The sequence below is a fragment of the Myotis myotis genome, unplaced genomic scaffold (genome assembly GCF_014108235.1).
Source record: "Myotis myotis isolate mMyoMyo1 unplaced genomic scaffold, mMyoMyo1.p scaffold_m19_p_4, whole genome shotgun sequence".
NCBI lineage: Eukaryota > Metazoa > Chordata > Mammalia > Chiroptera > Vespertilionidae > Myotis > Myotis myotis.
Window position 1 is genome coordinate 84,979,010 of NW_023416346.1, and position 18,348 is coordinate 84,997,357.

At 51.6% G+C, this 18,348-nt stretch overlaps 1 pseudogene; it reads right to left on the reverse strand.

Annotated features, from left to right (window-relative positions):
* Positions 1-16,061: 16,061 nt before the first annotated feature.
* Positions 16,062-17,900, reverse strand: LOC118653510 (annotated as a pseudogene).
* Positions 17,901-18,348: the final 448 nt, after the last annotated feature.

The window sequence follows — 18,348 nt, forward strand, 5'->3', positions numbered from 1 at the left end:
GGGTGGAGTGGAACAGTGTTTCTAACCCTTTAAGAAGAGTGGCGTCAGTCCCATTTCCTCTGTTTTCTTTTCTTTTTAAAAAAATATGTTTTTATTGATTTCAGAGAGAGAAGGAGAGGGAGAGAGAGATAGAAACATCAATGATGAGAGAGAATCATGGGTCAGCTGCCTCCTGCACGCCCCCCACTGGGAATTGAACCCACAACTTGGACTTGTGCCCTAACCTGGAATCAAACCATGACTTCCTGGTTATAGGCTGACACTCAACCACTGAGAAACACAGGTCTGGCCCATATCTTCTGTTTTCTCCAGGTAACATTTTCTCAAATTCAAGAACATCATTTCCCTCTCTGAACTAAAGTTTCCACAATTGCCTAAGGCCCTCTCATCAGGACACTGGGCAGAGCCCAGAAAGGTATGCGAGTGTGAGGCCCAGGCACCGACTCCTGCCCTCTGTAGGTGGCATCTCTGTGTGGCCTCTTCTCTGAGTTGAGGAAAGGGGGCTATGCCCTGCTTCAGCAGCCCAGGCCTCCTAACACTTAGGCCCCAGGCAGTCAGGAGGGGCTTCCCCGAGTCAGAGCACACAGATGGACCTTCAGGCCCAGACCTGGGAATATGCAGTGTGTGCCCCTAGAGTCAGTCCTATTAGAGATGGAATAGATCAAGTTGGTACAGGGCCTATTCCGAGGTGGGGGACAGAAAATGAGCAGTGTCCTGCCTACTTCATGGAAGGGACTGGCTGGGGGAGGGCAGCACCCTCTCTGGAGGGAGCTTCTCCTAAGGTCCCCTCCAGCCCTCCAGGGCCCTTCCCCCCCGGCCCAGCCTGCCTCTTCCAGTATAGTTCCCAAGGTGGGTGTCCCCACACTAACTGGCCAAGGCACTTCATTTCCCACCCCTCCCTCATCTTTCTGCTCCAGCTGTGTTTCTCCTCTTCCTCTTCTTCTTATTCTTCCTCCTCCTCCTCCTCCTCCCCTTCCTCTTGAAGCCTACTTGGCTGTTGAAACCTCAGAGATATTTGTAGATCACTATCTCAGGAGGCTGTTGGCCTGACTCATTCCTGAGCCAAGCCCTGTCTGCTGGCTCCTTTCATGTTCCCCTCTCAGCCAATCCCTCCTCTCCCTTAATCATTTTCTCTCTCCCTCTAAATGCCCTCCAGTGAATCTGGCTCCCCACTTTTCTACCTTGCCTGTTCTTCATTTGAGAATTCTTCAGAGCAACCCCATACCACGGTCTCCCAGAACAGAATAAGGGCAAAGCAGCAAAGGGCACTAGGAATGTGCTCAAGGCCTTGGTTTGACTGCTCACTGATGGGGCCTCAGTTTCTTCTTCTGGCAAATGGGCAACAATGATCACAGCCCTGCCAATGTCCCAGGCCTGTTGTGAAAAGCAAAATGAGATGGTTTGTGAACAGCCCTTTGGGAGCTGGTAGAGATGGTACACTTGGACAGGACTGGTGCTGCACTGACCTCTAGGCCCATCGCAGCCCTTGGCCTGCTAATCTGCTCACACTCTATCACTGTCTTTTTGGCCATTCTTCTCTGTCTCCCTTAGTCTCTGTCTCAGTAGAGAGTGTTCTTCCCTACCAGCTGCACTGCTGGCCTGGGCCTATACCTGCTGCCCCCCACAAGGGAAGGATCAGGCAAGCCCAAGACAGCAGACCAAGGGGACTTTGGAGAGAGTCTGATTCCACCTATAGTGAGCCCCAGAGATGAGAAGGGCCTGGCCACAAGGCCTGGCCCTAGGTTTCCTCCCCAAGTGCCTGGCCCACAGTTGGTCTGTGGATAGCTTGGTGGAGGTGGATTGGCTGGCATAGAATGTTCATGTTATTTATACAAAGCCATCCAGCCCTGATGATTTCCCTTTCAAATGTTGTCCCTGTTCCCCTGAGGGCATGTCTTAAGGTGGCCTGCTCCCACTCACCCTCTCTGAGCCTCAGCTGTGCAATGAGAGGGGCTGGAGTAGAACAAGTACAAGGATCCTTCCAGCTCAGACTGTGCTACCCAAAAAATGTCATCTTCTCAACCAAGTCTCCGAGAGACTCCCTGGGGGTTTCTCTGCTTAGGTCCAGTTCAGAGCATTTACTGTGATACCTCGAACCTTAGCAGCCTGCTTTCCAGTATGTCTTCAAGTGAGTCCCATATGAGGAAAGCCTAAGACCATCATCCCAGAGAAAGAAAACTATAAGATGGAGGCAGGCAAGGGCATGGAGAGGGTGGCCTCAGGACAGCCCAAAAGCAGGCCCTTTCCCTGTAGGCTATGGAGGCAGAAAGTCCTGGGTTCAAATCCCAGCATCTCTGCCACTGTTACACTGTGTAATCTTAGACAAGTCACTTCACTCTCTGAGACTAAGTGTCCTTATCCAGAAAATGAGAATAAAAGAGTGTTTCCATCATAGGATTAAGAAAAGACTTTGTGAAAGCACTTGGTAGCATGCCTGGTTCATCAGAGATGCTACAAAAGGTTCCTTCTTGCCTTCCCCAATCTTCCCTGGGAAAACCTTGCCTGGTGCCTTCCTCCTTCCCTGTCTTCCTCCTTTTCTATGCTGGTCCTGGCCCCTCTTAGAAGCACACCTGGCCTGTTGGGGGACCGGGGTTCACACTCCGGGCTGCTGAAAGCCTCTTGGGAGCCACACAGTGGGGAGCAAAAGGAAGAGATGGCAGGGGAGGGAGTAGGACAGAGACTGAAAGAGGTAGAAAGAGACAGGTGGGGAGAGGGACAGAAAGACAAAGAAAGAGAGAGACAGACACACAGAAATTAGACAGAAGGACACACTCAGGGACACAGAGAAATAGACAGATTTTAGAGAAAGGACAGGTTGGGAGAAAGGCACAGGCAGAGAAGTAGAGGGAGGGCAACACAGGCACACAGAGCTCAGAGAGAGAGAGAGAGGCAGGCAGAGAGTGAGAGGAGGCCTGCAGAACCAGTTGGAGACAAAGAGAGAAAGAAACAAAGAGAAAAAAGGGGTGATGGAGACCTAGAATGGGAAGGAAGGGAGGAAGGAAGGGAGGAAGGAAGGGAGGAAGGAAGGAAGGAAGGAAGGGAGGGAGGGAGGGAGGGAGGGAGGAAGGAAGGAAGGAAGGAAGGAAGGAAGGAAGGAAGGAAGGAAGGAAGGGAGGAAGGGAAGAAGGAAGACAGCAAGGGCAGTGAGGGCAGAGGAGGGAGGGAAGAGGAGGGAGTTGTTAGTAAAGGGCCCAGCACAAGGCTGACACAGCACATTCTCTGTACTCTCCTCTCCCTCCCACTGCCGGCCTCCAGCTGCCCCCTCCCCTTTACTTATCATTGGGCTCTTGGCTAGGAAAGGGGCTCTGTCTTCTGCCTGTTCTGCACATTCTTCTAGGCCAAGGTTAGCTCGTGCTTTCCAGTCCCTTCCTCACCCTTCTCCACCTCCTCTGCCGCCTAGAGCTCAGATGGGGAGGAAGCAGGTGACCATCCCAGGGAGAGGCTAGTATTCCAGTACCTCAGCAGCCTGAAGAGAAGGAGGAAGGGGGCCATGGGGGTGGAGGCAAGGCTGGTGTACCTCATTCACTTGAAAACTCCTCCTGATCTGCTGATGCTGTCATCTTCTGAAGTGCTTGCTAGGGTCCCAGGGCTCTGAGGTTCTGGGCCAGGCCTCAGGCTTTGGCCCAGGATCACTGTGGAGTCCAGCTCCAACTCTGATGCTGTAGCAGATCCTGATTTTCCCAAACTAACATCTATCAGAATTCTCTAGGCCTGGCCTCTGAAGAAGCTCAGGTGGCTCCAGAAGGAGGGTTGACTGTAAAGCCAAGCAAACCAAACAGAAGTCATCAAAGCCACCTTGATCATGGAGCGTGGTTCTTTAGGAAAAAGGAACAAGATCTAGCTTCTGGGTGTGCACTTGCTTCCTGTAGAGTTCCTTGTCGCTCTGTGAAGTTCAGGTCCTGGCAAGGTGGGTGAGAGGGAGTTAGGAGGACACTAAGACTTGGCAAATGTGTCAGTGGCTGCTTGGGACACTAGGAGTAGGAGTGACTGGGCATCTGCAAGGTCAAGGGGAAGGCTGGGCAGAGACAGAGAAGATGAGAGCCCAACATTGGCCTCTCCCCTCCTTCCTCTTAACAGACATTTCTGAGTGCCTGAGGAAGGCTGCTCAGGATTCCTGTGCCCCCTCCCCACTGAGGAGAATTAGCTGGCTGGGGAGAGGGCAGAAGCTCCCATCCTAGCTAGGAAGATCATTTGAAGGAATTGGAGCTGTTTATCCTGGAAAAAAGGGAAAACTGTGGGGAAGGGTGGGAGGTATGGTCTCCATCTTTAGAAATCTGAAAAGCTGTCATGGGACAGAAAATTTACAAAAAAAATATTTGATCTAAATAGGATTCATCAGCTCACACCTCGAGGGTAAGGGACCACTCAAAGGTCAGGGATAACTTGCGGGTAGAGCATAGATCACTGTGCTTTTTCCACCACCCCGAGTTGCCTCCCCATCTCTGAGAATTTATTAAGCAGAGTAGGTCCAAGGGGGAAGGTATAAGGAGTTGAATTCAGATATGAATAGGGAATCACTTTCTAACAACCTGAACAGTCCAAGAAGGAAAAGGTACTGGGGCTAGAGGTGTGCAAGGAGAAGTCCTTGACAGGGCAATAAGGGGATGAGAAGGTCTTCAGGGGTCCCATAGGACTCAACACTTTGTGAGACAATCAAGAAGTGGACTGAGAATAAAAGTAGTCCTCTAGACTGCAAAGAGCCAAGAGTCAGGAAATCTCCGCATGTTCCTGCACTTGTGTCCTCATTGTGGTAATGCCTGGTTCCCCCTCTGGGAGACCTGGATTCACATCCCCCAGGGTCTGCCTGGAGCCTAGAAGAATCTCACTCAGGGTCCTCACTAGTCCTTTCACCAGTCTTCCTTGGGGTCCCGGATCTTCTCTGGGTCAGTGTCTGGGGATTTCATTTAAAGAGGCAGAAGTCAAGGTAGACAGAGTTATCCCAGGGTGGGTCTAAGGTGCTGGGTGTGACAAACAATGTCCGTATGCTGCCTGAAGAGGTGGTGAGCAACTTATCCCGGGAAATCTTTGAGAAAATGCTGGTTGACCACTTGGTAAAGCGCTACTCAGGTAGATGTGGGGGCCCAAGAACCTGCAATTGGAAGGCTTGTAGATCTGTCTGGGCCACACCAAGCAGGTGTCTCCTGGGCTGGGGCCAACTGGAAAAATACCCAGTGGGCCCAGGTTGGGCCTCTGATCTCAGGGCTGGCAGCTCCAGGAGGCCCCCACCCCAGTTCACCTGCTAAGGCTCACTCCAGTCTGAACCCACCCTACCTCATGTCTGGCCAGGTGTGGCAGGGTGGAGTGCCTGAGTGCAGACCTGAAATGAAGACCATATGGCAGTCTGAACCCCACCCATGCAAGAGGGGCCTGGCCAAGTTCGAGTCAGGAGGAGCCTCTCTAGCCTATAAGGCTTCCACTCTGAGTGGGGAATGAAGGGGCAGAGTGGCCATTCATTTGGGGGCTGTGCAGGCCTTTTTCTAGCTTAGCTTTTATCTTTCTTCCTCTGAACCCTGGCCTGGTGACCTCAGGCTCTTTCTGCCTGGTCAGACTGATCCTCTCTTGTTTCCTCTCCCATCAACATTCCTCATTCCAGCTTCTCCATCCCAAGCTGGGACACATACCTGAAGGGCAGATCAAAGGCCCACAGCTGCTCTTGTCAGCTTTCATTAGACCTCAGCTAAGAAGGGGAGCCCACCCTGGCAGTCTGCCCTGGCCACTTCACCCTGCAGTCCCCACCCTGGGCTTTCAGAGGCCAGCTCACCCCAAGGTGGTACCTGCAGATGCTGAGAGGGCCCTGCCTCTGCAGCCCCATCCCCTCCTCTCCTCTCTAAGGAAGAGAGAATGCTTCAGATGCTTGAATAGGAAGCAGGCCTGACTCCTGGGACCTGGGAAGACAGCTGCCTGAACAGCACAGACCCTGGTCCCTGGGGAAGGCCTGTCCTGATGGGGGTTCTGCCAGAGGAGATGAGGGCTAATAACTCTTCTTTACAACTACAGGGCAGTGTTGGCAGAAGTCTCTCAGAGGCCTGGGCTTTCTTCCAAGCTCTTCCATGTCAAGGGAGCCTTCCAGGCCCTTGTGACCCAGCCCCATTACACCTCCAGCAGCACTGGTCATCTTTGAACTTCCCCAACATACATCACTTATTTTCCCCACCTCCATGCTTTTTCACTCATTCCCCCAATCCTTATACTGCCCTTCTATACCTGACAAAATTCTGCCCCACAGAATAAATAAGACAAAAAGCTACATATATAGTGCAATACATTTTCATGTAGAAAGGGTACAAATGACATATTTATTGAGCACTTACTATATTCCAGGCACTATTCTAAATGCTTTATAACTTAATATTCATAACAACTCTATGAATTAGGTACCATTGCTATCATGGCCATTTTATAGGTGGAAAAATAGGCCCAGAGAAGTACAAAATTTAGCTCAGTGACACACGGCTAGTAAGTGGCAGAGCTGGCTCCAGAGTGCATGCTTTGACACGTCACCCTTGGCAGACTCTCACTGGTATAGCTGCAGCAAGAAATCCTGGATTCTTATATGACAGGGTAAAGGTGATTTTGAGGAGAGATCATCTTAGTCACGTTCTGCAGTGTACATGGTTTTGGAGGCAGGAGAATGTGTTATTAAACATTTGAATTCTGAAGTCAGAGAAATCTGAGACCAAGTGTCACAAATTTGCTACTCACTACACTACATGAATAACCTGGGTCACCTTGCTATCTCCTTTGAGCCTCCCCTTGGTCATTGGTCAACCAGGGGTGATAATATTTATTGTTGGGATGGTTATCTTGATTAACTAAGATGCTGAATGAGTAGCACTTACCTTTAATAGATCAAAAGTCTTAATTTTTAGAATAAAAGAGAAAGACTTGAAGATCATTACATCCAACAAGTTTCTGGTCAAAAGTTACTGCTCCTGGGAAGGCTTCCCCCTGCCACTCCTCCTCACCCCACTCCAAAGAGCAAAAGATTCACCCATTCTTCTAGCCTTAACACACCAGTTAGTGTTTCTAGTGTCTCTGCAGCAAGGGCCTTATTGGGCCACTTTCTAATCTTTGCTCACTTCCCAGTGCCAAGGCATGGAGAGGCTTCCATAGGCTCATTCATCTAATATTTGTTGAGCACCTACTGTTGTTTGTTGGATGCTGGGTATGCACAGGTGGAGAAGATGCTGTCCCTGCCTTTGAGGAACTCATACTTTGGGTGGGAGACAGACTTGACATTGTTGGTCATTATACATTGACAGAGGAAAGTTAGAGGAACATATTTACTCAACCATCCTTAACAAATATGTATCCGGTGCCTATTATCAGCCACATTCTATTCTTAGAGGCTTATCTATGATCGTTATCCTATTAATAATCCAAACTGGAAGGGTAAGGAGACACTGCCTAGAGGAGGAAGTGCCTGAAAGATAGTAGGCTTAGGCTTGGTGAGGCTGGGGGAGAAGGGTGTTCCAACAATGCCATTGCTAGGGGAACGGTGCTGGGGGAATGTGTTTGCACCCTGAGTCCCCACAGGCTTGTTAAGAACACTAAAACTAGAATTTCAGTTGCATCCCCCGTAGACCAGTGATTGAAGGCAGATGTCCCCTCTGCCTCCCTCACCATGCCCCTCTGTCCCAGGAAGTGGGAGTAACATATGCAGGGGCCAGAGGTGAGGGGCGCCTGGTGCATTTTTAGAACTGTGAGTCATTCAACTGATCTGGAGCAGGGCAGCCAGGAATGAGGGACTGAGAAGAGGAGTAGGGAGAGAGAGCAGGCTGGAGAGGTAACTAGGGGCCAAGCCCTGCACTGTGGTTACAGAGTGTGCGCTTTATCTTGTAGGCCAAGGACAGTTCCCAGAAGGTTTTTAAGTGACGTAATCAGATATGTGCTTCAGAAAGTTAACTGGGTGTGTGAAGAAGATGAGCTCAGTATAGGTCCTGTTGAATTTTAGGGGCCTGCAGGACATTCAGGCTGGGTTGGGGCTGAGCTTGGGGAAGAGGGCTGGACTGGAGCCCTGTGGACTATCAGGACGAAGATAGGAGCTGGAACTGAGAGAAGATGAGTTCATGAAGGGGGACTGGGTAGCGTGAAAAAAAATAGGAGGAAAGACTGAGCCCTGGGCCTTTCAGCATCCAAGAAATGGGAAAGAAGGAGGAACCAACTAAGGAAACAGAAGAGGAGCCAGGGAGCTAGGAGGGAAACCAAGAAAGTCATTAGGAACAGTCAGTGAACATTAGTTAAATGCACTTGGCATAGGAGTGCCCAAGGCCAGCTGTCAAAATGAACCTCTCACCAGTGAATAGTTAAAGGCAAAGTATCAGGCAGAATATTTATGAATGAATCATGATTCATAATGTAGATTCCTCGGCTGTGCCCCAGAGATTTTGATTTAGTCGGTCTGGGTGGGGCCTTGGAATCTTCATTTCCAACCAGCATCAAGAGATGCAGGAGCAAGCATCTGTGGCATTTACTTGGAGAATTCCTGCTGTCTCAGGGGTGGCGGTGAAAGGCAGAAGGTAGGGACAATGTTGTGGTGACCTGTCCCTGCAGAGAGAAAGGCAGAATGAGCAGTGGCATTCCACCACCCAGCTTACTCACACTCCTGCCCTTGCCCCCAGAGCTTTCTCATCGAACCCAGGTGCAGGCCCGGATCCCAGCCAGGAGTAAACTGAGCCTCAGTGTGGAAAATATGGAGCCAAGATATCCGGGGATGGGGTGGGCGGGAAAGGGAATAATGCAAACCATGCAGATCTGGCCGTGAAAGAGGCAGGGAAGGGGGGCCAGGAACTAGTGAACAGCAAATGAGATAGGAGCTTGCAATGTGATATGGTACTCCAATAAAGCCTTTCTCTTTCTCTCCCTGCTTGGGGCCAGTCTGCTGCAGAGTGGAACGAAAGCCAAGGATCCCTCATCTGCAGCCTCAGCCTCCTGAGACGCCTCATGAGTCCTCATAGTTACATTCCATTGAGAAGTAGGGGTGTTGAAAATCACAGGGCATTGCTGCTGGGTTGAGCCAGGGCTGGATGACAAGCAGTACTCCATTTTTCTATGACGCAGGCAATCTGGGTTGTAGTCCCAGCTGTGCCATTAATGGGCTATGTGGTCTTGGATAAGTCATTTCACCTCTCTGGGCTTCCACTACTGCATCAGTAGGATGGAGGAGGTAGGAGCCAGTTGATATGGGAGCTCTAAATTCTACTCTGTAGGAGTATCATGGACTAGTAGATTTTCACCTGTTTTGTGGTGACCTTTCTGCAGACAAAAAGGGAGCCAGCTGACCAGTACATATTAGTTACTTACTTTGTACTTGAGACTGTGTTGAGAGTTTATATACAGTCTATTGTTTCAGCTTCACAAAAGCCCTATGAAGAAGGCATTATGCCCATTTTACAGATGAGGACATTGAGACTTTGGGAAATCAGCAGTTGAGTCTGGAGGTTGGGGGAATAAGAGGCATGGTCTCAACGCCTGTACAAGACTTACCCACCCTCCTGGGGATTCCTGGGTCCCATATTTCCAGTCCTAGATGTTAGCACTCTCCTAGCAGATTTTGTCTGACTAATCGGCCCATTGCTCTAAGGAGCAGCCCCTCCCCTCCAAGCGCATAGCTCTATACTTCCCCATGAGAGTTGAACACATGGCCTACCACAGGCGGAGGGGAGGGGAGGGGACACACATGACTTGATAAGGGGCCAGTCAGGTCTTTTAAATGTCTTTTTGACATGCCCAAGTGAGTCAGCAGCTGTGAGGTCCCTTGGTGTGAGGTCTGGGCATAGGGGTCCTCTCTGCCAGTCTCCCCTTCACCTTGATCCATCCCAGAAGTCTAGCTCTCTTAACAGGGATCCTCCGAGCCAACCTAATTATTGCCAGGTGGGAGTGGAGGACCAGGGCAGAGGCCTCCAGGACCCCACCCTGTCCCAGCTCTAATTGGCTTCCCAGCAATCTGGGGATAGCTGCCCTCTCTGAGCTAGGCCTGGCTTCTCTCAAACCAGGACACTTGCCTGGCCAGCCAGGCCCAGCCAGCTCCCTTGTTTCCCTGACAAACCCTTCTCTATGGGCTTTCCATAGAGGGGAAAAAGACCCATAGCCTGGCTTTGGGACATGGGCCCTGGCCCAGGATTCTGGGCAGCCAACAGGATGCTGGGGACTTGGCTGCACCCTGTAGAAAGCTCCTACTCAAAGCCACACCTGATAGCCTGGAGATGGGACATGGGCTGCCTAAAGTCAGGCTGCTTTCCTCCCTTCTCCCTGCTTTTGTGGCCCTTCTCCTCTCCTCTCTACTTATACACATCCCCAAGGTCCTCTGAGACTCAAATAAAGGCCTGAGTCCTACAAACTCACTGGTTGACTTTGCCCAAGTCACTGGCCCCTCTTGAGCTCTCAATGTCCTTTCTAGCTGGGACATATCAGGACTCTCCAAGTCTATTTTTCTAGAATTACTCTATGGCTCTGACTTCTCGCTGTCACAGGGAATGGGTTGCCTGACACCGCAAAACTCAAGTCCCAGTTCCTTACCTTGGCATTTAAGTCCTTTGGCCATTTGGCCCCACTTCTCTTCCATTAAGTCCTATAGTCACTTTTGGTCTCCTCACTATTCCCAGACCACACACAGAGCCTTTTCCCATGGCAGTGCTTTCACTTGGGCAGTTCCCTTGTTTGCAGTACTCCTCCACTAACTCTCTAGCTCCACATTCTCCCAGGGCTAGCCCAAATGGAATAATGGGCTCCTTCCTTTGTTTGCAGAGCCATTGTTCCTGCAGTGGAATATTTGAATGAGTGTCTCCTAGAGGGCAAGGATAAGTGTTTGTTGAATTGTAAACATAACAGATATGTATGATTGACTTCCTTCACATAGCCACCCCCCCCCCCCCGCATAGACAGTGCACTAAGGGTTCATTTATATACCATAACTGTTTCATGGGAAAGCCCAGGTTATAGATAGTGCTAATGATCTGAGTTAGAGAATTCAGGCAATGCCACTAACTCACTGCGTGTGTGATCGTGGGTAAGTCATTTTCTCTCTCAGAGTCTCATTGTCTTGTCTCATTGTAGTTAGAAAGTGGTTCAACTGGCAGACTCTAGAGCTGGACCACCTAAGACAAGCCACACGTTTACTGTGTACCAGTCCTGTGATTTTTGAGCAAGTGACTTCACTGCTTTGACTGTCAGCTTTCCCATCTCAAAAAAGGGAAAAAATAATGGTACCTGTTTGTGTTGTGAAAATTAAGCGAGTTGATAAATGCAAAACACTGAGAGCTATGGTAAGCCCTTGATAAGTGCTAGCTGTGGTTATGTTCTTAACTGTCCAGTGGGGCTCAGGTTGCCTGGCAGGTGAGGTGGGAGCAGGAATTAAAGAAATGAGATGGCCCAGAAAGTCCTCCAAATGCTGTGAGCTGTACCACACGGCACAAATGTGAGTCATAACGTGATAGTAGGCAAATTGGTTTTCCTCTACGATGGAGTCATCTAGCAGGCAGGGCAACAGTGGGTGCAGTTGGTCTGTCTGCACGTTCTCAGGGCTTTGCTGTCTTGCCATGAAAATGAACCCAGAGGAACCCCCATGACAGGCACATGCATGGGGCCTCAGCTACTGGTCCAGCAGCTCTCAAGTTCTCGTGGACTTTCCCAACTGTTCCCTCATTTAATCTCCACAACAACCCTTGGCAGGAGGCAGGGAAGGGAATAGAAACCTCATTTTTCTGATGATAAAAGTGGGACTTATAGGAAAGGGAAGGTCATGTAGATAAAAAATGGTCAAGGACTTGAAGCCAGATCTTCTGAGTCCCAGTGCCCAGAGCTGGAAGGACAAATCCTAGAGTAGCGGTTCTCAACGTGTGGGTCGCAAACCCTTTGGGGGTCGAACGACCCTCTTTCACAGGGGTCACCTAAGACCATCCTGCATATCAGATATTTACATTATGATTCATAACAGTAGCAACATTACAGTTATGAAGTAGCAACGAAAATAATTTTATGGTTGTGTCAACATGAGGAACTGTATTTAAAGGGCCAGAAGGTTGAGAACCACTGTCCTAGAGGAAGAATCTCTCCCCCCCCCCCCACACCCTCTACTTATACTGAGTTCCCTCTTGTTTATCAGATACACCTGTGCCAAGTCCAGTGCAGGACCCTAGAGATCCAGAGGGGAAACCAGACAGCCTCTGCCTTTGCTGTCTAAGGGCTACAGAAGTTAGAACCCAGAAATGCTGGTCCAAGGAGTCAAGAGCCACTAAGAATTGCAATGGAGCCAAAGACAAAGTGTGGCAAAGGCACAAAAGAGGGATGGCAGAAGGAGGCAGGGGACCTGTGGAAGAGAGGATGGGGGAAGAAGAGAGACAGCATTCAAAAGAGTGGGCCAAGCTCCTGAGATGGCAGCAAGGTGTTTGGCCAGGAGAGCAGATGGCCCAGCTGCAGATGGTGGCTCAACCCAAGTGTTGGTCTAACATTGATGAGCGGGCATACTGCCACCAACCTCTTACTTGGGGCTTGTTCATCCCTGCATTAGCCACAACAATAAGTAGAACAGACAGCTCTTAGCAAAACTGGGTTTCTGCAGGAAAGAGGTGAGTGGGAGTGGTCAGAAACCAGGTCGGGTAGCTAGCTAGAGCAGGGACAACATCTAGAGTAGGTGAGGCTGAGTCATCTTAGCTTCTGGAGAGCTGGGGGTCACAGTGGAGTCTCTGCCACCAGCCCCCGAGCTCCTCGGTGATTCTTGGGGATGCAGATTTGAAAAGGGAGAAGCTTGACCTAGTCAGGTTGTTGGCATGTGTTGGGCACAGAGCCCAGGTGTCAGAGATCATGCAGAACAGGCAGGCCTCCTGGGGTAGGGGGTCTGAGTCATCCAATCTCAGCAGTCGAGAGCAAAACCACTCTCAATCCTGAGTTATTAACAGCAGGGAGGCCTATTCTTTCCACTTTACATTCATTATATTAATACTTCTTCACACTAACCCTGTGACTTGCACCGGTGTTGCACAGAAGGTTCAACAGGAAGGGACCTGTCTCAGGTCACATATATGTAAGTGGTGGCCTGTGTGCCTCCCACTCACTGCCTGTGCTGAAGCGGCCCCCCAGGGTGAGCCCACCAGAAGCAGAGCACTCTGCTGCTCTTGGTATCAGAGAGGAGGAAACTGACAGGCCCTCAAGGGAGCCGGAGTTGATGCTGGTGCTAAATTGGGAGAGAAATGGCCCCTGAGGGCCTTTGCCTGGGGGCACTGAGCAGCCCAGTGGACAATGTCCTGGGCAAGGCTTGACAACCCAACAGACACCGTTTACACATGGCTGTTTTCTTCTCCCTTTCGTCAGATAATGTTTATTTCTCTTCTTGATTATGAAAGGCACACAGGCATGCCTGTTTCTTGAAAGGGCCTTTGATAAGAGCCGAGAGCAGTACATGAAAGGGCTACTCTGCGAGGGCCATTCTGCCAGCACCTACATGCATGTGGCCCAGGAGGTTTTCTGTTTTGTTTTGTTTAAGATGAGGGGAACAACCACAGGAGTGGGTGCCCACCATGGCCCATAGACTCTTTCCCCCAAATTTCCCTTCTCACAGAGGTGCCTTTATTCCTTCATTCACAGGGCCCTCACTCTGTTTCTATTCAAGGCCAGGGCCCTCCCCAGACCTCAGGCCCTAAGCGCTCTCACTTTTAGGGGCATATCAAATATGTGAAAATGCACCCACACCCCATATTAAATGTAATTTTTGCTATAAAATTTACAAAGGATTTTTATAATTCCGCTTTTGAAATAATTTGCCTGTGAGTAACTTGTTTCATTCCCAATTGGATATGATTTCTTGGTAAGGTAATCATCATGCATACTTGGGAATTCTTGCAAAGTGAGGAAACCCAACCAACAAATTGTTTTCAAATGTAATGAAATTTTTAGGAATACTATATTTAACAATTAATGATGTCAATATTATATTACATTTTGTAGACACATAATAGAACGCTTATTAATTCCAATTCTACTGTTTCTTTTCATATTTTAGAGTCAATAAATTTCTTGGGGCTCGCACATTTTCATAGGTCCCTGGGAAGCTTAGAGGCCCTGGGTAGTGCTCCCACTTCGGAGAAAATGGCCCAGAAGTGGGACCTCCGGAGTCTCAATCCAGCCTATGGAGAAAATGGGACAAAGCAGCCCCCAGGGGACTTTAAGAAGGGGGTGGAGGGCAATGCGCACACATTGTCTCTGAGTGTCCTCACATCTCAGGAAGAGCCAGCTGTTGCCACTACCTCTGTCTCACAGGTGAGTACACTCAAGCTCAGAAAGGAGAAGGCACTCTCTCAGTACCACACAGCCAGTGAGGGGTAAATCAAGGGTCTAACAACTTTCTATCCCTGTAGCTTTGAGGCTATACAAAGCCAGCTTTGAAGAAGTCAGGGAGGCCCACTGCACATGAAGATGAGTAAATATTAACTCCTACTCTTATTGTTATTAGACTGTTTCTCTCCCTGAAGGAATCTAACATCTCTAATCTACTGCTTACGAGCTTTGTGACTTTGAGTAATCTACTTAAGCTCTCTGTGCCTCATTTGTTCACCTGCATAATGGGGATCACAGCACCTACCTCAAAGAGCTGTGCTGAAGAATAATGAGTTAGACTTGCAGAACCCTTAGCAGAGTGCCTGACATACAGTAACTGTTAGATATGTGTTAACTATAACTAATATTACTGCCATTATTATTATTATTATTATTCTTATTACTACTACTAGTGGCCCAGTGCACAAATTTGTGCACATTGAAAGGAAATTAATTAGAAGAAATATTTTAATAGCACTATTGGCCCTTTCTCTATAATAGAAGTGTCAACCAAATTCACAATTGACAATGACAAATTGAAACACATGCATGTGATTGGCATCAGTGAGACCTTTATATGTATTGTGCATGTGCAAGTCAACTTAGTCTTTTATATATATACTAGAGGCCCGGTGCACGAAATTCATGCACTGGGGATGGGTGGGGGGTCCCTTAGCCCAGCATGTGCCCTCTTTCAGTCCAGGACCCCTCCCTCCTTACTGCCCACCTGCTTGCTGCTTCCTACCGCTTGGCTTGCTGCTCCTTAACGCTGCCTCAAAGGCCTTGGGTCTGCTGGGTGCCGGGCCTGCGGGTTTGTGTTTCTGATACCCCCAGCAGCCCCAGCACCTTGATGGCGGGGCTTGGGGCTGCAGGTCTTTAATCAGGGCCCCAGCAGCTCCAGCACCAAGGTAGTGGGCCTTGGGGCTGCTGGGTACAGGCCCCCCGCTGCGTGTTTGTGTCTTCTATCAGGCCCCCAGCAGCCCCAGCACCGCCTAAATAACTTAAGGGAAACTTGATTTAGTCTTCTTTTAAAAGCAATCTAGTTTAAAAATGAGTTGCAGTTAAGAGAGAACAAAGAACATGGTACCTAAGAGTGAGATAGACAGACAGAGGAGAGGCTGGGCACTGGTCAGGGGCTTACATGCCAACTGTTCTCCACCTGGGAAATGATGTAAAATCGGTTTCTTTAGTTTTCTGCTTAATGGCCTTCTCCAGAGAGTGGAGTGGCATCTGCTCGCTTCTCTCTGGGGCCTGGCTTGGTGGTCGCCTTGGGTCTGGCTGCGCTCCAGCGGGATCCGCACGGGCCTGCCTGCTCCGCCTGGCCCTGTCCACACATTGCTTCCTCTGAGTCTTCCTTGGGCACAGCCCTGGTCCATCACCTCCTCCTGTGTCTCCCACCGCCAGGGCCGATAAAGAGGCTCACACAGAGCTCAGGTCTGCAAGGAGCTGGTCCTCTGCTTTCAGAACCTTCGGGACCTCCTCTTGCAATTGTTCCCTTCCATGACCTTCCTTCCCTACCTCCGGAATCTTCCCGGAGCACCACATGCCTGCCCTCCAGTAGAAGGTTGTCTTTGTGTGACTTTCAGGGCAGCCTTCAGGGCCTGGTGGCCGCACTGCGGCCCTTCTACATTGGGCGCCGGGCCTGAGGCCCGGCCGGGAAGGCAGGCGGCTCCTCAGCAAGTCCTGCTGCACCAGGCGCATGTGCGCCCACCCCAGACGCGCCCTCCAGGCATGGCGGCTCCACACTGTGCTCAGGGCCTGGGAGTTAAGAAGCAGGGTGGTCCTGATGCACCGGTGGCTGTGGCAGCCAAGCAGAGTTCCGACAGGCTGCGGCTGGGGGCTGGGGGCGCCCCCTGGGTGGCGGCCCCTGCCAGCAGCTGCAGGAGGCTGCCCTCAGATTTGGACTTGAGCAGGTGGGGCAGGGGGGCAGCAGCTGGACAGGGTGGCGGCGGTGGAGGCGGGGCAAGGGCCGGGGTGAAGGGGCCTGTGGTAAATCTAGGGGCCGGGGCGCTGGCTCCACCACAGGGGCTGGGGTCGCAAAGTCTTGCAAGGAGGTGGAGGAGAGGGTGCCATAGGTGGAGCAGGAGCTGCCCTCCCTGGGGCCCAGGGCCAGCAGCTCGCTGGTCAGTGTGACAGATGAGGCGGTGGTACTGAGGGACATCTCGTCTGATTGGGAGCTGAAGGGGCCGCCCTTGAACTCGGTAGAGGAGAGCGTCTCCCTGGGCTCCAGCATCACCATGGCCAGGGTCTCCGTGGAGCTGTCCGAGGCGCAGTGCTGGGTGTCCAGGCTGTTGCTGCTTTTGCGCAGGATGGTGGGGAAGCTGGCGGCAGAAGTACTACTCTCCCCACCCTCCTCTTCCTCCTCATCTTCCTCTTTGTCCTCCTGATCCTCCTCCTCCTCCTCCAGGCTCTGTAGGTGCTGCTGGCTGCCCGCGTGCTCCTATGCATGGAGGTGCTGCAACTGGTTCTGGGCATTGTAAATGGAGTCCACCCAGCCCTGGCACAGAGACTGCCCTCTGGCCTGGAACGTGTAGGCCCCCACGGCGCTGTGGAACTTGTTCAGGTAGATGAGGAGGAAGGAGCCAGGGTCCCGCAGCTCCCGGCACACGATCTTGTCCACCAGCAGTGGTGGCCTGATGACCCTGGTACCCTCAGCCTTCTTCACTGCCTTGGTCACTAAGAGTAGGTCCATGAAGAGGAAGCAGTACACATCCATCTTGCTGTCCTTTCCCTCCTTCATCCTCAGGCTGCCCTCCAACATCAGCTGACGCGTCTCCTCTGGGGAGGCACCTGGGATGGGCACGGTCAGGTCCAGGTGCAGAAATTCCTTCAGGAGCTTGTCCACCTCGTCGTTGCCACCCTCCACCACCTCGTAGGCGTCCATGCGGCTCACCACGGCCAACAGCTGCTGTTGCATGCACGCGTTCACGTGGTGGGTGAAGCGCTCCATGGAGCTGATCATGGTGATGACAGCCTCCTTGGCATGCAGCTCGTCCCTCTTCCTCAGCACCAACTTGAGCAGCAGCGGGTACTTGGTGAGCCGCCAGTGGGGCTTGGCGAGCATGTAGCTCAGCTTCAGCCACTGGCACTGCTGGTGCTTCTCTGCCCACGTCACCTAGGCCGGGAAGAGGTTGTTGTCGCGCAGCAGGCTGGGCATGTACCCCATGCAGCCCTCCTCCTCCATGCAGTACCGGATGTAGGGATTGAAGAGGGAGCCGAACATCTTGAAGCTTTTGAGGAGGTCCCGGGCTGCAGCAGCCCCCGTGTGCGCAGCGCCTTCTCCACCATTGGCGCCATCACGCTGCCCCACAGCCCGCGGTGCAGACGCATGATCTTGGGGATGTTGCTGAACAGGAGCGGGTCTTGGAGGTGTCGGGACTCCTCCCCAGGGCGACCCTTCACCCGGGAGTACCCACTGCTCCATTCACCCCCTCGTCCAGCAGGGAGCGCCCTCGGTGGGTCCTCTGCTCTGGGAGCTGGGGAGGAGGAGACCGCAGAGGGCGAGGCCCTGAAGCAGGAGGAGGCCCCAGAAGGCAGGCAAGAAGCCCAGGACTCAAGGCGCCCCCGCCGCCTGCACCCAGGAGTGCCATGGCTGCGGCAGGGCCACCGGCTGGGCTTGGAAGTGAGTCCTCCACGAACAGTCCCAGCAGCCTGCCTGGTGTGGGTGGGGATTTCGGGTCATCTTGAGGGAGGCTCCGGCCTTTCTCTGCTCCTCTCCTGGTGGAGCAGTGGGACTCCAGCACTGAGGTCAGAGGAGCTGCCTTCCAGCCCCCAGGCTGCTTCTCGGAGTCGGAAGTTTCGTCATTGGCCTCTGCCTAGGACAGGACCTCCTCACCCCCAGGGTGCATAAACACACAGGGCTTCCATCAGGCTCCACTGATCCAGGGGCCGGGAGGCCTCTTGGCTCCGCTGATCCCCGGGCAGTGAGACCTCTCTGCTCTGTGGCTTCAGGGCTGTTTGGCTTCACTCCACCGCTTGGAGCCTGAGTATGCAAATTAACTGCCATCTTTTAGCTTCTATAATTGAAACATTGTATCT